General features: G+C 37.2%; 1 long non-coding RNA gene across 1 annotated transcript in view; it reads right to left on the reverse strand.

Annotated features, from left to right (window-relative positions):
- Nucleotides 1–22,798, reverse strand: part of LOC144379266 (uncharacterized) — a 32,857-nt gene extending 10,059 nt beyond the window's left edge. The window contains exon 1 of the long non-coding RNA XR_013441986.1: nt 22,747–22,798. This is a non-coding gene — a long non-coding RNA (uncharacterized LOC144379266). The remainder of the gene's footprint in view (nt 1–22,746) is intronic.
- Nucleotides 22,799–23,125: the final 327 nt, after the last annotated feature.

Below are 23,125 nucleotides of genomic sequence, written 5' to 3' on the forward strand. Positions count from 1 at the left end.
CAAGATGTATGCGTAGTTTTATTGAAGGGGCACATGAATGAAGAGAAGGCAATGAATAGGAAATTTTTCCTACCAAATTTCCAGGGTCATGTAATGCAAATGCAAATCTCACAGTGATGAGTTGGAAAGTGCTACTTGTAAATCCAGCCCTGTTGGATGAGGATAATGCACTCCTTTCATTTCATTGCTTCTGAAACTTTCACATTAATGGTTAGTACTCCTGCTATAAGGACTCCCCAATTCATTTGTGTGCATAAATATGGCATATATATAAATGTATTTAAGTGATAGGACAAGAGGAGCCAAAGAAAACAGTGCAGAAAATAAATAACCTAAAGGAACATCCTTAATGAAAGGAACACCCATAAATGAAAGCAACAAATATTTACTGAGTGATTACTGTGTATGCTCTAATGTTTGGGTTTGGTGGGGATGGTGATGGAAGTACAAAGATGGATAAAATATTTCCAGCTCTGCAATAATTTAACATATTTAAATAGATATTAAAAATTCAAATTGGAGGGCGCCTGGGTGGCTCAGTTGGTTAAGCGACTGCCTTCAGCTCAGGTCATGATCCTGGAGTCCCTGGATCGAGTCCCGCATCGGGCTCCCTGCTCGGCAGGGTGTCTGCTTCTCCCTCTGACCCTCCCCCCTCTCATGCTCTCTCTCTCATTCTCTCTCTCAAATAAATAAATAAAATCTTTAAAAAAAAAAAAAAAATTCAAATTGGAGGTATAAATTGGAAAAGAAAGATAGGGAATGCTATAACGTTATATGGGTACAATTATAATCATAGTTAAGACAGTTATTGGTACATGAAAGTAGAAGGTGGTCAGAAAAGGCCTATGAGGGAGAAAACACAGACACTAAATAAGAAATGACCAGGATGGGAGGAAGGCAGGGGTTTGAGGAGACACTGTCTGATGAAACATTTTATAAAAGATGAAGGATTGTTTATAAGAAAATAAAGAAATAAAATGAGTAGAAATGTTTGGTAAACTTTTAATATGCTACCTTGGCTAGAATGAAGCATTCAAGAAGCATTTGGCAGGCGAGAATTCTACCACTGAACCACCCATGCTTCAAGAAGCATTTGGGAAAATCAATAGTTGGGTAGTAATATTACTGATCAATGAGATCTCTTTGATTGAGAGAGAGGATATAGTTTCAAGGCAATATTCTTGGCGGCTATGCTGGGCCTTTGCCCAGATAATGGCCTATGATTACTTGGGCTATCTCTTTTTCTAAGAAAACTTTTCATGAGTCTTCTTTATTTTATTAAAAATCTCATTGCAAAGTTCAGTGAAATTATTATGTCTGATGAACTGAGAACTATATTTGTGCATCTTCAGTTCTTAATTTTGTAATGCCCCCCCACCCAGAGCAGTTTTTCTATCTGCCTCTATTCATTGTGACATGGAATTTGTAAATAAGTTTCAGCTGACTCCCTTGCTAGAGTTGGGTTATACGAGATAGTGTTAACTAGACCTTTGGGGTAATAGAGACCTGGATTCTGGCTCTACCACTTTTTGGCTGTATGAGATTTGTCCAATTTATTTAATCTCCCTATGTTACTATTTTCTTCCCTGGAAAAGAAGAATAGTAATAACAATAAAGCTTATCATCAGGTAGCTATGGAGGTTAAACTATATAACAAAACAGATGACTACAACACCTAAATTAAGGCAATACAAATATAGTGATGATGATGATGATGAAGATGGCGATGATGACATGATGATAATGTTATAATTACCATTATTACCAGTACTGCTGAGACCCTCATACTTTGCTCTGTGATAGGTTTCCAGTTTGCAAAGATAGTTCTGGTTTATTCTTGTCCTGACATATAGCACTCCTTTCACTCTCAAAGTCTCTTACTTTGAACCATGAATTATATGATCATGTTCCCCATGGAACTGCTGGGAGTGATTCCTTCCATAATCACCTAACTTTCACTGCTAAAAAAAATTCCTGCTTGATTTGCCCGATGCCTTCCTCCCTTGCTCCAAATCCCAACATTTCACATCAACAATGTAATGGATTTGTTTCAGAGGTACGTGTTAAAAAAAAAAAGAAGAAGAAGAAGAAGATAGCAGGAAGGGAAAAATGAAGGGGGGGGGGGAATCGGAGGGGGAGATGAACCATGAGAGACTATGGATGCTGAGAAACAAACTGAGGGTTCTAGAGGGGAGGGCGTGGGGGGATGGGTTAGCCTGGTGATGGGTATTAAAGAGGGCACGGACTGCATGGAGCACTGGGTGTTATATGAAAACAGTGAATCATGGAACACTACATCAAAAACTAGTGATGTAATGTATGGTGATTAACATAATATAATTAAAAAAAGAGAAAAACAAAACAAAACAAAACAAAAAAACAATGTAATGAATTTGACAATTTCCCTGCACTTCTCCACCCACACAGCTTTTTTTTTTTTCCTTCCTCACCTGTAAAATAGATCCTTGGAGACAGAGTCCATCTTTCATCTTTCCTTGTTTTATTTATTGCTTTATTTACTTATTTTATTATTGTTTTATCATTGGTGTGGTTTTGGTATCACGGAACACTTCACACAATAATTTCCAATATGTTTGTTTATTTAATAAGGTCCTGATAAACTCTTGTAGATGTGTTCCTAACTACCTCTCTAGCTAACTCTAACCCCCTTCCTTCCCAAACACCGCTTTCTAGTTACATTCTCTCCCTCCCCCTTTTCCATACCTTCAACAGTCAAGTGAAGAGAGAAAAATATATAGACCAAAACAAAACAAAAACAGTAACAAACAGCAAAACACCAAAAAACCCAAAACTTAATCCCCCAAACCCCCAGACCAACAATAGCAATAATAAAAGAGATTTGTCCACCACTACAATGACAGAAGAAGCACATTAAACTTGGTTCAAACAGTCTTAATGAGGTACCGGCTCCATGAACTACGCACAACTTCTAGCAACTTGACTCAGAACTTTCCAATCAAATCTTGTTTTAAGGTACGTATCTTATCTCTCTCATAGTTAACTCTCAAATGCTTTCTATAGCAAAAATAGCAATTCCTGTTTGTGTAATTATTTTGTTCCAGGAAATTGAGAGTTACCTATGTGATGTTCTAGCTTACCTAAGTTTTAAGGATTTTTGTTGTTTAGTTTTTATTTCTCTTTCTTTTCCTTGTGTGTATAGATGGTGATGGTAAACTTAGGAGTAGGGATACAAGCAGAATGAGAAGTCACAACAGTAACAAATGCTTATTCTTAGCTCAGTCATTATAATGAAAGACATTTTTTTCTTCCTGTCAGGAAAAGTTATAATTAACATGTGGTATTCCTAACTTGGTAATCGGCATGTACAAATTTGTAGAAACTGAATTTATTTCCAAACTTCTTCAGTGTACACTTGATGTCAGCAGGCTGAGCAACATTGTGGGGGAATAGACCTAGCTGGCCTGTCGCATCTCACACGTTCATGACTCTGCTTCACTCCTATCATTTGCTGTATTCTAGCCCTCTGTTCTCACCCTACAAACCTTAAATTTCCTATTTCTTACCCAAATATACTCATCTTGCTCCAGTTCTTTTAGAAATGAGATAATAATTACATGGTCATTATAATTATACAAGTAAATAATCTTGGGGAACAAAGAGGACTCATGCTCTTTCCATTAACTCCAGGAATATTATTTTTGTCAATATATCAGAAAATGATACATTAATTCCTATTTTATTCAACATATATATTTAGTCATCACCTATGTACATATTTATTTAGATAATTGAACTTATTGGGTCAGAATGGAAATATTAGACATTTAGGTTTTTGCCTGATTTGAATTGCACCTAAAATTAAGGGCACAAATCACATAACATCTCAGGATTTTAACTTGTTTCTCTTGTAAAACAAGATCATTGGACTTGGAAACTTCCTTCTCATTTAGCTTTAATGGGAGGTAAATCTAAGCAGCCAAAACATATTCACTTAATCTTTTTATTTATTTGTGACAAATTGTGTCAATTTTAATCAAGAAAAAATTAGGAAATATTATTTTAGAAGTTAGATGTAAAGCTGGAGACAAAGTTTTTGCCTGGACAGTGGGTTAAACAATTACATATTTTAGCTTACCTTAGCTATATACAAGTCTTACCATTTGTTATAGCTTCATAATTTTCTGATTTAAAAGTGCAGTGTGACCTTAATTTATAAATTATTGTGGCTATTTAATATGATGTTGGTTTTCAAGGGGGAAGGATAATAATGGAGAGCAGGAACTTTCCTAACATCCTATCATATATTCTGAACTTTTTTTTTTCATTTTTATTTAGGTTAGTATCATTAAATCAAATCTCAAGAAATTTAAATTTGATAATTCCTTCCCCCATCTAACTATACTCAATATATGTGTAGTTCAATTAAAGGATAAAAATATAAAATGACCAAGGCAAAGGCTTACAGAGATTTTTAAAGGAGAAAATAACAAGTTTGACAAAGTGTGAGATAGAAAAATGAATTTCTTGACAAGAGAGGTTGTTAAATATGTGAACAAGCTCCTAAAGGATTTTGTGGAACTGAAGGATTTTGGAACCTGAAATATTTCCCTATCTATATTACAGGTAATGATTTGGGTGAGATTATGACTAAAGGTAAAATAATAAACCTGATGAATACAAATGGAATTTGCTAACTCTGTGGGTTTTAGATTTATGTTGGAGGCTATGATAAAATCAGATTTAAAAGTCATATGTCATTACAAAATCCAGCTAGGGGAGAAATTTGATTTTGAGATATTTTTGAACAAGTAAAATGACAGGAAACCGGCTACTTCGTGTTATGCAGTCTCTGCTATATACAAAACAAAAGTTTTGCATTCCCATAACACTCATGAAATGTTGTGGGAAACGTTCAAGTGTATATAGCCAGGAGATAAGAAGTGAAACAGAATCGGAGAAATGGAGAGTGTATTTGTTTAGCAAACTATTTTGATGGTCCATTTGGTTATAGAAAATTAACATACAGATTTTCCCCTGAGGTCAGAAATGAGGTAATTATGTAGACTGTCAGGAAAATATTTGTGGGGTGAACTGGAAGTGAGCAAGAAAAGGGCCAGTAGAGGAGAAAAGTGATCCAGAACATTTACAATCCCAGGGCCAGGGCATGTGGGTGCTCTGCCCCGGGCCTGGCCTCAGCCTCTTGCCCCTTCATTGAAATGTTGTAAAGCCCCCTCCCCCTCCAGTGCCTAGGATGTGCCAGGGTCTTCAGTGGTCTTACGTCAGCACCATAAACCCTGAAAAGGATTTTTTCATGGGTCCAGGATTCTTTTCTCCCTTAAAGGCCTCTGAGACACTTTTACAAACCTCTTAGTAGGGTCAACCAGATGCCTGGAGGAGCTCCAGGCTCACCCCTTGGGGTCATGTGGAGTCCTGCGGCTGGCTGGGTTCCAGGAGGGTAGCACAGGAGCCAGTCACTCCCATTGGTTAGAGCTCTATTTTTCTACAGATTCACTGGAGATGGGGGCCACTCAGAATGGTGATTCTGATCATGTGGCTGACTCTAAATGTGGGGCTCTGGACTAGTTACTTTCACCTTTTTGAGGTTTGGCTGGAGCTGTGAGTGAGTGGGAGCATGTGTTCAGCAAGGCACTGCGTCTGGAGAGCATTGGGTGACTACAGCGGGTAGCAGGCATCCCTTACTCTGTGTGCCACCCTGTGCAGGCACCCCCGCAATCGCCTCACCACAGTTGCGAGTCCTGGCACATTCCACCGGTCGATAGACGACAGTTGGCAGGACCACAGGGATCTCAGTCCTACAACCACAAAGAAGTGATTCTGCCATCGTCATTTAGTAAGCTTGAAAGAGGACCTAGAATCCAGATGAGAACGACAGTCCCTGTCCACACCTTCATTTCAGTCTATCCAGCCCTTTAGCAGAGAATCCAATCATATTGTGTCTTGACTTCTTTTTTTTTTTTTTAAAGATTTTATTTATTTATTTGACAGAGAGATAGAGAGAGAACACAAGTAGGCAGAGGGAGAGGAAGAAGCAGGCTCCCCGCAGAGCAGGCAGCCCGATGCGGGGCTCTATCCCAGGACCCTGGGATCATGACCTGAGCCGAAGGCAGACGCTTAACGACTGAGCCACCCAGGCACCCTGTGTCTTGACTTCTGACCTTTAGAAACTGAGAGATAATACATTTTAGTTTTTTTAAGCTGCTAAGTGTGTACCGATTTTGCAGCAGTAGAAACCTAATACACCCTGGAAAGGCACAAATGACAACAAGGTACATAAAGAGATGGTTGATGGCCTTGCACAGGAAGAGATAGTGGACCTGGACACTAAAAATCTTCAGGTGCACTCCTGGACGATGAACAAATATTTATGGCCCTTTTCTCTACGATAAGATCAACAGTCATCAGTAAATCACTACACCTCACGTATGCCATGACAGTTTAACACAGATGTAAAAAAATCAGATTGTTCATACTGACGGGTTCCTTGCCAATATATTTTCCCAGGACCATGCATAGCCTATGGGTGTCACTACACTCTGACCATGCATTTTCTGTTCTGATGGTAAATCTTTTCATTAAGACATAATTTAAGTTGAAGTTTGTGTTACTTACAGTCAAAAGTATATTAAATAATAAACCACTATTATTTACGTTAGGATATCATATGATTTTAACTCTCAATTTTCCCAATATGAATATTCAGTCAGTGGTCAATTGTATTTCTATTCTGATTTCTTTTCTCTCCATAACAGGAGGTATAATGATTTTAACATAAATGGATTTATGGTATTGACATAGCTCCCAAACCTATGGAATCATGGACAAATGTAATGATTGAATTATTTGTGATGGCAGCTAGGCACTTGCAGGGATTGTGTTTCTATTTATATATCATCTGAGACATTTGGAAAAAAAAAAAAGTCCTCTTATTTAGCCAAAGCATTGCATCTCTATTTCTTAAAAGCACCAACTGGTATCTTAGAATCAATACCACGTAATTCAGGCAATATATTTCTGTCAAATCCTAAGGACAATGCGGCCCAGTAGAGCTAGGCCATCATTATCCAAGAGAGTTAGTGAAAGAAAGGTCAAATTCATAAAATTTTCATTCAGTTGTATCTCTAAATACTAGATTTTTTAGATTTTTCTTAAAGATTTATAGGTTGGAAATAGTGAAAATTGTTTAAGATCACACTTATCATGGTTTAGCTCCTTCCATTGTTGCCAGTAATAATATAAGCAGGCTTTTAAGAAAATACAATTGGAAAAACTGTGTTAATGGAGTACCTGAAATTTGCTTGGAAATCCTCAAGATTCTGGGGTAAGCAAGAGCTTTACAATGAGCTAAGTCTGGAATAAAATTACCTGCAAGGGATTTTCTTCATATTTGTTTATCTAGTTGTATAAAACAATATACTCTATAAAGATTAAATTATCTTCTGTGATATATGGGGGATGCTAAACAGGTTTTCAGAATATGGATGATTGATGTAAAATCTTTGCAGTCCACTGTGCATTTATATATATATGGTACTATTATACACAGCTGTTCCCCTTTATCCATGGTTTTGCTTTCTGGGGTTCCAGTTATCCAAGGTCAACTGCAGTCTGGAAACAGATGATCCTCCTTCTGATGTATTCTCAGAAGTTCAATGGTAGCCTAACACTACTACATCATAATGCCTATGTCATTCATCTCACTTCATCTCATCATGTAGGCATTTTATCATCTCACCTCATCACAAGATAAATGGTGAGTACAGTACAATAAAATATTCTGAGAGAAAGAGACCACATTCACATAACTTTTATTACAGTATGGTGTTACAATTATTCTATTTTATTATTAGGTATTGTTGTTAACCTCTTACTTTGCTTAATATATAAATTAAACTTTATCATAGGTATGTTTGTGTAGGAAAAAACATAGTATACATAAGGTTTAGTACTATCCACAGTTTCAGGCATCCATGGGAGTCTTGGAATGTATTTCCCCACATATAAAGGGGGACTACTATTCTAAAAAAGGGGGGGACTACTATTCTCATAAATAGAAAGAGAATAAAATAAAAATGTAAAAGTGCCAGGTCAAGATGAAATATACCTGCTTCAAATTTTTAACTTTATTAATGCAATTAAACAGCTTGTTCTAAATGTATTACTAAGTTATATATTAATTGGCTAATGAATGATAATCTGTCTTGTAAGAAGTAACATGTTTTGTTACTACTAGAATTTAAAGTTGGTTTAAGAATTGGTGATGCAGAGAGAGGAGGAGCAAGGTGGTGGAGGAGTAGGAGACCTAAATTTCATCTGGTCCCAGGAATTTAGCTAGATAGGTATCAAACCATTCTGAACACCTAAAAATTCAACAGGAGAGTGAAAAAAAGAAGAGCAGCAACTCTCTGAACAGAAAAGCAACCACTTTCTGGAAGGTAGGACCCGTGGAGAAGTGAATTCAAGGCGATATACGGGAAGATAGACTGCGGGGGGAGGGAGCCGGCTACCGGCAAGTGATAGAGCAGTGGAGCACAAAATTGGAACTTTTAGAAGTCTGCTCTCCTGAGGGATGTCCCTCCAGTGGCTAAGCGGGGTGTGGAACTCTCGCTGGGACAATGTGGTCTCAGGACCCTCAGGGTCACACAAAGACCGGGGTGCCTGAGTGCAGCAGAGCTCCCAGGTATCGGAGCAGGGAAGCCGGCTGCAAAGACGGAGCCGAGGAGTGGGCTCTCAGCTTGGGGTTGCCATAAACCGTGATCCGCGGCACGGTCAGGCCACCGCACTTCCAGCAGGGACCCAACAAGCGGCAGATCTGGGGAGACTCCCCTTCCTCCCCGGGGAGGAGTGGCACGCAAGCACACCGCAGGGATCTGCTGGGTTTAGAGACTCCAAACAGGGTCATGTGCCAGAGATAGAAATGCTCCGTCACAGGCCAGGTGAGCACGGAGTGTGCACGGAAACCAGGGAGACAGAAGTGATTGACTGCTTTTCTCTGGGGGCGCACTGAGGAATGGGGCCCGGAGCTTTTGGCTCCTCTGGGGCAGAGATTGGGAGGCCGCCATTTTCACTCTCATCCTCCAAAGCTGTACAGAAATCGTGCAGGGAACAAAAGCTCCTGAGAGAAAACCCAAGCAGATTACTTAGCCCGGCCATGGGCAAGGGTGGTGCAATTCCGCCTCAGGCAAAGACATTTGCGAACCACTGCAACAGGCCCCTCTCTGAGAAGATCAGCAAGAACAGCTAGCCAAGACCAAGTTTACTGATCAATGAGAACGGCAGAACTCCAGCATGAGGGGAATACAGCACATAGAATTCATGGCATTTTTCCCATGATTCTTTAGTCTTTCAAAGTTAATTTTTTTAATTTTCTTTTTTTTCTTTTTCAATTTTTTTTATTTTTCTTTTTTCCCTTTTTCAACCAACAACTTATCAATCCCTTTTTTAAAATCTTTTTTATTTTTTATTTTTAGAGTCATATTCTATCCCTTCATTGTAGTTAACCTTATTTTCAGTATATATGTAAGTTGTTCTCTCTTTAAAATTTTGTGATACAGTTTCTTCTAACAGACCAAAATATACCCTAAATCTCTAGTGTATGGCTTTGTTCTAGTCTCCTGCCTGATCACACTCTCTCCTTTTTTTTTTTTAATTTCTCTTCTTTCTTTTTTCAAACAACTTCTTATCTTACCAATTCCTTTTATAAAATCTTTATAGTTTTCATCTTTACATTCATATTCCATCCCTTCATCATATTTACCCTTATTTTTGTACATATATAAGTTTTTGTTTCTTTAAAATTTTGGGAAGCAGTTTCTTCTAACGGACCAAAATATGCCCACAATCTAGAGTGTGGCAGTGATCTATTCACCAGTCTGATCATATTTGATCATATCCTTTTTTTCTTTTTCTTTTTCTTTCTTTCCCTTTCTTTTCCGCCGGTTTCGGGTCTCTTCTGATTTGTTTAGTGTATATTTTTCTGGGGTTGTTGTTACCCTGTTAGCATTTTGTTCTCTCATTCATCTATTCTCCTCTGGACAAAATGACAAGACGGAAAAACTCACCTCAAAAAAAAGAACAAGAGGCAGTACCAACTGTCAGGGACTTAATCAATATGGACATTACTAAGATGTTGGAACTAGAGTTCAGAATGACGGTTATAAGGATACCAGCTGGGCTTGAAAAAAGCATGGAAGATACTAGAGAAACCCTTTCTGGAGAAATAAAAGAACTAAAATCTAACCAAATTGAAATCAAAAAGGCTATTAATGAGGTGCAATAAAAAATGGAGGCTCTAACTGCTAGGATAAATGAGGCGGAAGAGAGAATTAGGAATATAGAAGACCAAATGATGGAGATTAAGAAGCTGAGAAAAAGAGAGATAAACAACTACTGGATCACGAGGGCAGAATTCGAGAGATAAGTGATACCATGAGATGAAACAATATTAGAATAATTGGGATCACAGAAGAAGAGGAAAAAGAGACAGGAGCAGAAGGTATATTGGAGCAAAATATAGCAGAGAACTTCCCTAATTTGGGGAGGGAAACATGCATCGAAATCCAGGAGGCACAGAGAACACCCCTCAAAATCAATAAAAATAGGTCAACACCCCAACATCTAATAGTAAAACTTACAAGTCTCAGAGAGAAAGAGAAAATCCTGAAAGCAGATGGGGACAAGAGGTCTGTAACCTACAATGGTAGAAACATTAGATTGGCCACAGACCTATCCACAGAGACCTGGCAGGCCAGAAAGGACTGGCATGATATATTCAGAGCACTAAATGAAAAAAATATGCAGCCAAGAATACTATATCCAGCTAGGCTGTCATTGAAAATAGAAGGAGAGATAAAAAGCTTCCAGGACAAACAAAAACTACAGGAATTTGCAAACACGAAACCAGCCCTACAAGAAATCTTGAAAGGGGTCCTCTAAGCAAAGAGAGAGCCTAAAAGCAACATAGACCAGAAAGGAACACAAACAATATACAGTAACAGTCACTTTACAGGCAATACAATGGCACTAAATTCATATCTTTCAATAGTTACCCTGAGTGTAAATGGGCTAAATGCCCAACAAAAGACACAGGATATCAGATTGGATAAAAAAAAAAAAAAAGACCCATTGATATGCTGTCTGCAAGAGACTCATTTTAGACCCAAAGACACCTCCAGATTGAAAGTGAGGGGGTGGAAAACCATTTACCATGTTAATGGACATCAAAAGAAAGCTGGGGTGGCAATCCTTACATCAGACAAATTAGATTTTAAACGAAAGACTATAATAAGAGATGAGGAAGGACACTATAGCCTACTTAAAGTGTCTATCCAACAAGAAGATCTAACAGTTGTAAATATCTATGCCCCTAACATGGGAGCAGCCAATTATATAAGCCAATTAATAACAAAAGCAAAGAAACACATCAGCAACAGTACAATAATAGTAGGAGACGTTAACACCCCTCTCACTGAAATGGACAGATCATCTAAGCAAAAGATCAACAAAGAAATAGACTTTAAACGACACACTGGACCAAATGGACTTCACAGACATATTCAGAACATTCCATCCCAAAGCAACAGAATACACATTCTTCTCTAGTTCCCATGGAACATTCTCCAGAATAGATCACATCCTAGGTCACAAATCAGGTCTCAACTGGTACCAAAAGATTGGGATTATTCCCTGCATGTTTTCAGACCACAATGCTTTGAAAGTGGAACTCAATCACAAGAGGAAAGTATTAGAAGTCCTAGCCACAGCAATCAGACAACAAAAAGAAATAAAAGGCATCTGAATCGGGAAAGAAGAAGTCAAACTCTCACTCTTTGCAGATGATAGGATACTTTATGTGGAAAACCCAAAAGACTCCACCCCAAAACTGCTAGAACTCATACAGGAATTCAGTAAAGTGGCAGGATAGAAAATCAATGCACAGAAATCAGTGGCATTCCTATACACCAACAACAAGACAGAAGAAAGAGAAATTAAGGAGTTGATCCCATTTACAACTGCACCCAAAACAATAAGATACTTTGGAATAAATCTAACCAAAGAGGCAAAGAATCTGTACTCATGAAACTATAAAATACTCATGAAAGAAATTGAGGAAGACACAAAGAAATGGAAGACCATTCCATGCTCATGGATTGGAAGAACAAATATTGTGAAGATGTCAATGCTACCTAGAGCAATCTGCACATTCAATGCAATCCCTATCAAAATACCATCACCTTTTATCAAAGAAATGGAACAAATAATCCTAAAATTTGTATGGAACCAGAAAAGACCCCGAATAGCCAGAGGAACATTGAAAAAGAAAAGCAAAGCTGGTGGCACCACAATTCTGGACTTTAAGCTCTATTACAAAGCTGTCATCATCAAGACAGTAGGGCACTGGCACAAAAACAGACACATAGATCAATGGAACAGAATAGAGAGCCCAGAAATGGACCCTCAACTCTATGGTCAACTAATCTTCAACAAAGCAGGAAAAAATGTCCAATGGAAAAAGACATTCTCTTCAACCAAAGGTGTCGGGACAGCCAACATGCAGAAGAATAAAACTGGACCATTTCCTTACACCACACACAAAAATAGACTTAAAATGGATGAAAGACCTCAATGTGAGGCAGGAATCCATCAAAATCCTTGAGGAGACCACAGGCAGCAACCTCTTTGACCTCAACCTCAGCAACTTCTTCCTAGAAACATCGCCAAAGGCAAGGGAAGCAAGGGCAAAAATGAACTATTGGGACTTCATCAAGATAAAAAGCTTTTGCACAGCAAAGGAAAGGGTCAACAAAACCAAAAAAAAAACCGACAGAATGGAAGAAGATATTTGCAAATGACATATCAGGTAAAGGGCTAGTATCCAAAGTCTATAAAGAATTTATCAAACTCAACACCCAGAGAACAACTAATCCAATCAAGAATACATGGGCAGAAGACATGAACAGATATTTCTGCAAAGAAGACATCCAAATGGCCAACAGACACATGAAAAAGTGCTTAACATCACTCGGCATCAGGGAAATCCAAATGAAAACCTCATTGAGATACCACCTCACACCAGTCAGAATGGCTAAAATTAACAAGTCAGGAAATGACAGATGTTGGCGAGGATGCAGAGAAAGGGGAACCCTCCTACACTGTTGGTGGGAATGAAAGCTAGTACAGCCACTCTGGAAAACAGTATGGACGTTCCTCAAAAAGTTGAAAATAGAGGTACCCTATGACCCAGCAATTGCACAACCCAGGTATTGACCCCAAAGATACAAATGTAGCAATCTGAAGGGGCACTTGCACCCCTATGTTTATAGCAGCAATGTCCACAATAGCCAAACTATGGAAAGCACCTAGATGTCCATCAACAAATGAATGGATAAAGAAGATGTGGTGAAAATTATATATATGAAATATATATAATTTTTTATATATATTTATATACATATATTTATATACATATATATACATATACTTATATACATATATATACATTGTGTGTGTGTGTGTATATATATATATATATATATATATATATACACACACAATGGAATATTATGCAGCCATCAAAAATGAAATCTTGCCATTTGCAATGATGTGGATGTAACTAGAGGGTATTATGCTAAGTGAAATAACTCAGTCAGAGAAGTCAAATATCATATGATCTCACTGATATGAGGAATTTGAGAAACAAGACAGAAGATCATAGGGGAATGGAGGGAAAAATGAAACAAGATGAAACCAGAGAGGGAGACAAACCATAGAGACTCTTAATCTCAGGAAACAAACTGAGGATTGCTGGAGTGGAGGGGGGTGGGTGGGATGGGGTGGCTGGGTGATGGACACTGGGGAGGGGATATACTACGGTGAGCTCTGTGAATTATGTAAGACTGATGAATCAAAGACTTGTATCCCTGAAACAAATAATATATGTTAATAAAAAAACGAATCAATCATCTATTATATAGACTTCAATTTGGCCATCTAGGACTCTCTCAGAAGACTCAAAAGTAACTGGAACCTGCAGTCAGTACATCAAAGATTTGTGACAGTTTTCACTACACTTATGACTTGCTATTTGTAGTTAATATTCTAGATGGATAAAGTAGACACACCACTGAAAAACTTGCAATATCCAAGGACTGATGGAGGAATATGAAATCTTACTGGTTGAAACTAATTGATCTTAATAGTAGGACATAATGATAAAGAAAATCTGTGTCCTAAGATGGCCAACCAAGCCAACAAGAAATTCCCAATCCTTGTCCCGGGGTTCTTCTGGGTTCTTCTCCCTGCTCTGCTTCCTGCATGCACCAGTCCGAGTCCTTTTCCCAGCCCCGCTTCAAGCACGCACCACAAGTGCCAAGTATGTGGAAGTAGAAGTGTATAAATTGCCCCCTTTGTTTGTGCTCAGGGCTCAGACCTTTGGAGACCACTCTCCTCTGAGCCCCTCGGCATTAAATAAACCTCCTATCCTCCAAGATCTCCAAGGGCCGCTTGGTTCTTCCGTCAGGCGATTCAGTCCAGGTTCCGTAACAATAAGAGGAAAAAGGAGATAACAGAAATTGGAAGAGTAGCCTACCATATAGAGCCGTGCAGGTAATAGAATGAATTTCCGAATGATATGAGAAACTACTGGAAGCTTCTGAACAAAAGAGTGATATTATCTGGCTTGTTTCAAGTGGAGCAATCTAGCTATTTTAATGAGACTGATGGGAGGTATGGGGATGCATTGAGACCTCTTAAAAAGTTATTGCAATAATCCAGGCAAGTAATTATGATGGCTTGGACCAGAACAGTAACTGGTAGGTGTTAAGAAATGATCAAGTTTTGAATATATTTAAAATTGGGCTAACAGGATTTGAAAAAAAAAAAAAAAGAATATGGGTGTAGTAATAGACAAGAATCAAAAATAGCACCAAGAATTTTAGTCTATATAACTGTAAGGAAAGAGTCACCATTTAATGAGGTGGGATGACTGAGGAAGAAACAAATGTGAAGATAATGTACAGAACTGTACTGGATATTTTCACTTTCAGCTATTTATTAAATATCTAAATGAAGGTATACCATTGGATATAGAAGACTAAGGTTCAGTGAAGAGGTCCATTGGTTGAGATTTAGAGTTTAATAGAGCCAAGTGATAATCAAAACCATGAGACTAGATGAATAAGTACTGGCACAAAAACAGACACATAGATCAATGAAACAGAATAGAGAGCCCAGAAATGGACCCTCAACTCTATGGTCAACTAATCTTTGACAAAGCAGGAAAGAATGTCCAATGGAAAAAAGACAGTCTCTTCAAAAAATGTGTTGGGAAAATTGGACAGCCACATGCAGAAAATGAAACTGGACCATTTCCTTACACCACACACAAAAATAGACTCAAAATGGATGAAAGACCTCAATGTGAGGCAGGAATCCATCAAAATCCTTGAGGAGACCACAGGCAGCAACCTCTTTGACCTCAACCGCAGCAACTTCTTCCTAGAAACATCACCAAAGGCAAGGGAAGCAAGGGCAAAAATGAACTATTGGGACTTCATCAAGATAAAAAGCTTTTGCACAGCAAAGGAAAGGGTCAACAAAACCAAAAGAAAACTGACAGAATGGGAGAAGATATTTGCAAATGACATATCAGGTAAAGGGCTAGTATCCAAAATCTATAAAGAACTATCAAACTCAACACCCAAAGAACAACTAATCAAATCAAGAAATGGGCAGAAGACACGAACAGATATTTCTGCAAAGAAGACATCCAAATGGCCAACAGACACATGAAAAAGTGTTCAATATCACTCGGCATCAGGGAAATCCATATCAAAACCTCAATGAGATACCACCTCACACCAGTCAGAATGGCTAAAGTTAACAAGTCAGGAAATGACAGATGTTGGCGAGGATGCGGAGAAAGGGGAACCCTCCTACACTGTTGGTGGGAATGCAAGCTGGTGCAGCCACTCTGGAAAACAGTACGGACGTTCCTCAAAAAGTTGAAAATAGAGCTACCCTACGACCCAGCAATTGCACTACTGGGTATTTACCCCAAAGATACAAATATAGTGATCCAAAGGGATACGTGCACCCTGATGTTTATAGCAGCAATGTCCACAATAGCCAAACTGTGGAAAGAGCCAAGATGCCCATCAACTGATGAATGGATAAAAAAGATGTGGTAAATATATACAATGGAATATTATGCAGCCATCAAAAAAAAAAAACCCCGAAATCTTGCCATTTGCAATGACGTGGATGGAACTAGAGGGTAATATGCTCAGCGAAATAAGTCAATCAGAGAAAGACATGTATCATATGATCTCACTGATATGAGGAATTCTTAATCTCAGGAAACAAACTGAGGGTTGCTGGAGCGGTGGGGGGTTGGAGGGATGGGGTGGCTGGGTGATAGACATTGGGGAGGGTATGTGTTATGGTGAGCACTGTGAATTGTGTAAGACTGATGAATCACAGACCTGTACCTCTGAAACAAATAATACATTGTATGTTAAAAAAAAAAAGAAAATAGTAGGAAGGGAAAAATGAAGGGGGGGAATCGGATGGGGAGACGAACCATGAGAGACTGTGGACTCTGAGAAACAAACTGAGGGTTCTAGAGGGGAGGGGGGTGAGGGGATGGGTTAGCCTGGTGATGGGTATTAAGGAGGGCACGTATTGAATGGAGCACTGGGTGTTATACGCAAACAATGAATCTTGGAACACTACATCAAAAAAAAAATTAATTAAAAAAAAGTATTTGTGATGAAGAGAGTAAAAAATCAGGTTCTAAATTCAGATTATTTAGGTATTTTATCCTAATGGTTGTGATAGTTCAGAAATAGATGTTGGAATTACATACAAAGGTAAATAAACAATTTACTACTGTCTGCCCATGATAAAGCAAATGTTAATTTTTTTGTTAAGATTTTATTTATTTATTTGAGAGAGAATGAGAATGAGGGATAGAGAGGGAGAGAGCAAGCACAGAGGGAGAAGGAGAAGCAGACTCCCCACTGAGCAGGAAGCCAGACATGGGGCTCTATCCCAGGAGTCTGAGACCATTACCCGAGCCGAAGGCAGATGCTTAACAAACTGAGTCACCCAGGTGCCCCAAGACTTTCATTTTAAACCATAAAAAATATAACAAAGTCTGTAGTTTTAATTTAGCTATGAAATTTCTAATTTTCCCTAATGTCTATCAGATACTTAATATAGCTAATGGTGTGAGTTATTTTGCTATTACACATTTATATTACATTTTATATTTATATTATATTTATATTATATTACATTTTATAAATACATGTAAAACACATTGAAACTCCTAAGGCACTAGAATTTCACCAGTCTATATAATATGACTTTAAAGTGTTTACATAAATGAGAATTTTAGTAAGTGATACATTTAGCACACACATCATTTTCAATAACAAAATACATACAATGAAAAATTTCCAAATTATGTTATCAAAATGATCTCTCCATAGCATAAGTCTTTTTCAGAAATATTTCCTGTTATTTATTGTTAAAGTATTACTTATATATTAAAGAAAACATTTTTAAATTAAATTGCTACTTACCAGCCCTTTGTCATCATAGGAAAAAGTCAGCATATATGGAAACAATCTTTTTCCAAAAAAATTGTTACTCATATTTACATTTGACATATTTTATAAATACTTCATAGCCAACCACTCAGATTCCAGGCTCAAAATTACACTCTTTCACAGTTAAGTGACTACCAGTATTTTTTCTAATCTATATTCCAGTTGATTAATATTGGTTCATCAGCATTTTATTAGCTTGTTTATTTATTAATTGATTTAGCTAGGCATTTATCATCTCAAATGTGAAATGTCTGGAGAGTGTTTATACAGTTTAATTATTAAAGAACTTATAGTTAATCTAAAATATTCTTGTGCTGTATCATAACTTCCAATTTATATTTCATTTTCTAAAAATTAGATCTAAATTATGTATTACTAAAATTTCTTCAGTGACCCTATTGCTTATCTCTAACCTAAATGTGTATGATATCACTATTTTCTTTTTAAAACATCAAATCGGGCCTTCATTATTGCTATTATGCGCTGAGCATGGTGCAAAGCAAAGGAGTATATGACAAGGACCTAATCCTCTTGAGATCAGAATCTATTAAGGAACACAATATATTTAGGCACAGAAAAAATAATGATGATACAAGTCAGCACTATCTGCTCTCCTTAGGAAATATTTGAATATGAGTTCTAGCAGTAATTTAGAGAATAAGTGCTGTGAGTTTATAATAAATGAGTACACTGAAAAGATCAAAAATATCCTCTGAGAAGAAAGACTGAAGTGCCCTTTAAACACTTTCCTCTTTCATTGAGGAAAGTTATAAAAAAATGTAATTGGAACTCAATACAGTTTTTTCAGGACTTAATGTCTCTACATCCTAAGGGAATCCCTAGAGACATTTCATTCAGGTATAAATATCAGGAAAACAAACAAGCAAGCAAACAAACAAATTTTGCGCCCCCTGTACAAGTAAGTGGTTTCCTTTTTAGCTTAAATGAATTAAGAATCTAAATATCAAAAAAAAAAAAAAAAAAAGAATCTAAATATCAAGCATGTTTACTCTTTGGAGTTACCCACCAAGAACCTAAAGCAAAAAATTTGAAACGGCTATCTCCTTAGTTTCCCCCCCAGTGTTATTGAGATGTAATTGACATAATGTTGCCGTGAGCTATACAATATGATGAATTGATACACATATATATTGGGAAACGTTTACCACAATAAGGTTAGTTAACAGATCTACCACCTCAGATAATTGTCATTTTGTTGCTATGGTGAGAACATTGGAGCTCTACTCTTGTAGCAACTTCCGATTATACAATATTAACTATAGTCCCGTGCTGTACCTTAGATGCCAAGTACTTCCTCACCTTATCACTAAACGTTAGCTCTCTGACAATCATCTCCCATCTGTCTCACCCCTTCGTCCCTGGCAACCACCATTCTACTCTTTGGAGCAATGATAGTAGATAAGTACTCCTGGCCTTGATTTTTTCTCTGACATTCACATTCTTCTTTCTTATACAGCTCAGCTTCCTCATCTGCATAATTTAAACTCGTGTACTGTATCTATTTTTGCTAGTATTTGTGAGTTGAGAGCAGCTAGATGCTGGAGTTTCTTCAATATAAATCAGTAAAATATGGATAGATGAACTGGGTGACATCTTTGAATTTTTAAATTTCCATTTGTCTGTTTCTTCTTTCACTTAATTTTTCTTTAAAGATTTTATTTATTTATTTGACAGAGAGAGACACAGCAAGAGAGGGAACACAAGCAGGGGGTGTGGGAGAGGGAAAAGCAGGCTTCCTGTGGAGCAGGGAACCCGACGTGGGGCTCGATCCCAGTACCCTGGAATCATGACCTGAGCTAAAGGCAGACGCTTAATGACTGAGCCACCCAGGAGCCCCTTCTTTCACTTAATTTGATGCTAATAAGTTGTGGTATATATGTATTGATATTGATATTTCAAAGGAAGCTACTTCATCTCTAGATTTAAAAAAAAGTCAAAGAACATGATTTGAAATAGAAAGATTAGTTGAACTAATCCAAACTTGTCATTAAGAAAGGTAATTAAGAAAATAGCTAGTTAGAAAAAGAACATGTATACATATATGTTGTATTAGCATTAGTTTTTCTTTCTTGTCTATAAAACTAATGGTTATTTTACCATAGTATATTTATTTTTCTAAATGTAGTGGTATTTCTAAAAGGTAATAATTACAACTTGTCATGTTCTGATTTTTCTAATGACACACTTTTAAAGAATTATTTAGGCATGGGCAATTTAATTTCCTTAACCATGTTCATATATCAATGATTCATACATTTCTATGTATCTCTTACAGTTTTAAAGGAGAATATTGCTCTAAAATGTGTTCCACCTGGATAAAATATAATGCCACTTCTTTTTTTTTTTAACAGCTTTCTTTTTTTTCCTAATTATTTATTTATTTATTCATGAGACACAGAGAGACAGAGAGAGAGAGAGAGAGAAAGAGAGGCAGGCTCCCCCATGGAGCAGGGAGCCCGATGTGGGACTCAGTCCCAGGACCCTGGGATCATGACCTGAGCCGAAGGCAGACGGTTAACCGACTGAGCCACCCAGGCACCCTACAATGCCACTTCTTAACTAATACACAAATAAAACTAGATTCAGGAAGTCCTTCAATATAAAATTAAACTGCAGAATTCTATTTTTCAGATTATCTTCTACATCTTTAATCTTCTTCGACATCCCATAGAGTCTATTTCACATGTGAATATCAAGTTCCACATAAGAGAGAAATATATTGTTTTAACTGTATAAAATATCATCTTTAACTTATTTTTAAATTAACATATAATGCATTATTTGTTTCAGGGGTACAGGTCTGTGATTCATCAGTCTTACACAACACCCAGAGCTCACCACAACACATACCCTCCCCAGTGTCCATCACCCAGCCACCCCATCCCTCCCACCCCCCTCCACTCCAGCAATCCTCAGTTTCTTTCCAGAGATTAAGAGTCTCTTATGGTTTGTCTCCTTCTCTGGTTTTGTCTTGTTTCATTTTTTCTTCTCTTCCCCTATAATCCTCTGCCTTGTTTCTTAAATTCCAAGTATCAGTGAGGTCATATGATAATTGTCTTTCTCTGATTGACTTACTCCACTCAGCATAATACCCTCTAGTTCCATCCACGTCGTTGCAAATGGCAAGATTTCATTTTTTTGATGGCTGCATAACATTCCATCATATATATATATATATATATATATATATATATATATATATATATATATATACCACGTCTTCTTTATTCATTCATTGGGAATAAAATATCATTTAAATGTAAACATTTAAATAGCATATTTCTAATTTCATCAGACTTCTTAGTGATAGGACTCAGAATAATGCTTTTGAATGAATGCTTTTTTTTTCTTAAAGACCAAAGCAGAAACAGAGATTAGGTTAGGTTTAGAGAAAGTGAAACATTTGGCACAAGATTTCTATTACACAGCTATTCCCCCTTGTCTGCAGCTGAAACTCCTAGACAAACTTTGGCATGTGAGTCCATTTCATCTTCCCTTCCTTACTTGCTAATTAGTCTATTATCTAAATTTCTACTTAATCCTTATGAAAATAATATCACACAACTTAGAGTAGTTTTATAGGCTCCCTGTGGTCTTCCCAGTTTCAAATATTTTAAGATTTTAATTATTCTGATTTAAAATAATTTACATGTCATTTTAAAAAATAACTGCCCCAAAATTATTTAACCCAAGAGAAAAAAAATATTGTTGTTACCTTGATATTTGTCTAATATTAATATATCTGTGTCACAGAAATAAGTAAAATACACTTTAAGTTCCCTTTTAAATTATATCCCATTGGCGGCTGAATCATGAGCATAACATCCCAGAGCACATGGGGTACTTGATCCCTCTAGTAAGGCAGTAGTTTGAAATCCAGGTTCAGACAAAAAAAGAGATATTCCAAATTCCTGAAGAACCAGTCTGAAAGATTCAGAGCAGAGAATTCCAGCAGAGAATGAAACCTATGTCAGTTGGAATATATAATGTTTGTTCTTGAGTAAAGGATAATGTGACATGACAGAAATAATGCTTTTCCTTTCTTGTGTGGATTAAGAAAACAGAAAATAGAAGAAAAAAGAGTGAAGGTAAGTGACCAAAATTGTTAGTTCTGTTCTCGCATCTCTTGGTTTAGTGTTAGGTAAGTTGAGCTGAGGCTAGAGACACGGGAACGCCCTCTCTTTGTCTCTGTCTCTCTACTATCTGTCTGTCCGTCTATTATCTATCTATCTATCATCTATCTATCATCTATCATCTATCTATCTATCTATCATCTATCTATCTATCAGCTTCCTATCTATATCTAAGTATCATCTCTCATCTGTCTAACCATCCCATAAGAGGAGGCTAGACTAACACAGAATAGGCAGACAAACAGGCTCAGTCTATGATCTCTACCTGAAATGACAAAATGACAACACACCTGCTGAATAGAAAACAACACAGAAACAGAACTTGTAATGAAGTATTTTGGCTGGTGAGGGGAGATAAGGAGGAAGATTGAAAGTAGGGCATTGAATCCTACAATTTGAACACTCCATCCTTCCTATAGCTTACCTCCCCTGTCCCAGAGATCCATGCTTCTCCACATACTACCAAGAATTTGCCAAACTGTTGTTTAAAAAAAAAAGAAAGAAAGAAAAAGAAAGAAAAACAGACTACAGATCAGATGTTTTCAGAACTTGAATATTGTCATTTCCTTAAGATCTCTAAAGTGAAGGATATGAGTGGGTTTAATCATCAGCCAGAAGAAAAGGATTGTTGCTGACAATTTTGAGAAATGTTAACATTTTTTTAAGTAATCTCTATACCCAACGTGAGGCTCAAACTCATGACCCCAAGATCAAGGGTCACACGCTCTACCGACTGAGCCCTCCAGGCACCCTGAGAAATGTAAATATTTTAAGCAAAATTCTTCTGTTTGGACAATTACTTCATATTAAAGTTTTAACTACTTAAAAAAATTGCTTATGTAAATATATTCTACAGACATATTTATAATTCCTTATTTCTTTAAGATTCTTAAAATTACAGAAGCAGAGTAATATGACATTGATCTGTTTGAGCACTTGAGAGAGACACCATGATTTTGAAATCTGGCTTCAACACTTACCAGCTGTGTCCCCTGAGTTTGTTCCATCACTTAATGCTCGTTTCCTTATCTGTAAAAGCAAATAAGAATGATTCCTATTTCATAGACTTGTAAGGATGATACAGGTTATTATATAGAAAGTACACAGGGGCGCCTGGATGGCTCAGTATTCGACTCAGGTCATGATCCTGGGGTCCTGGGATCAAGTTCCACATCAGGCTCTCTGTTCAGCAGGGAGCCTGCTTCTCCCTCTGTCTGCCGCTTCCCCTACTTGTGCTCCCACTCTCTCTGTTAAATAAATAAAATTAAAAAAAAAAAAGTACATTGAATAGTACTTTTTCCACAGTATTACTCAATACCCATGGGCCATAATAATAAGTCAAGGCATATTTTAATAATT

The sequence above is a fragment of the Halichoerus grypus genome, chromosome 1 (assembly GCF_964656455.1).
Source record: "Halichoerus grypus chromosome 1, mHalGry1.hap1.1, whole genome shotgun sequence".
NCBI classification, from domain to species: Eukaryota; Metazoa; Chordata; class Mammalia; order Carnivora; family Phocidae; genus Halichoerus; species Halichoerus grypus.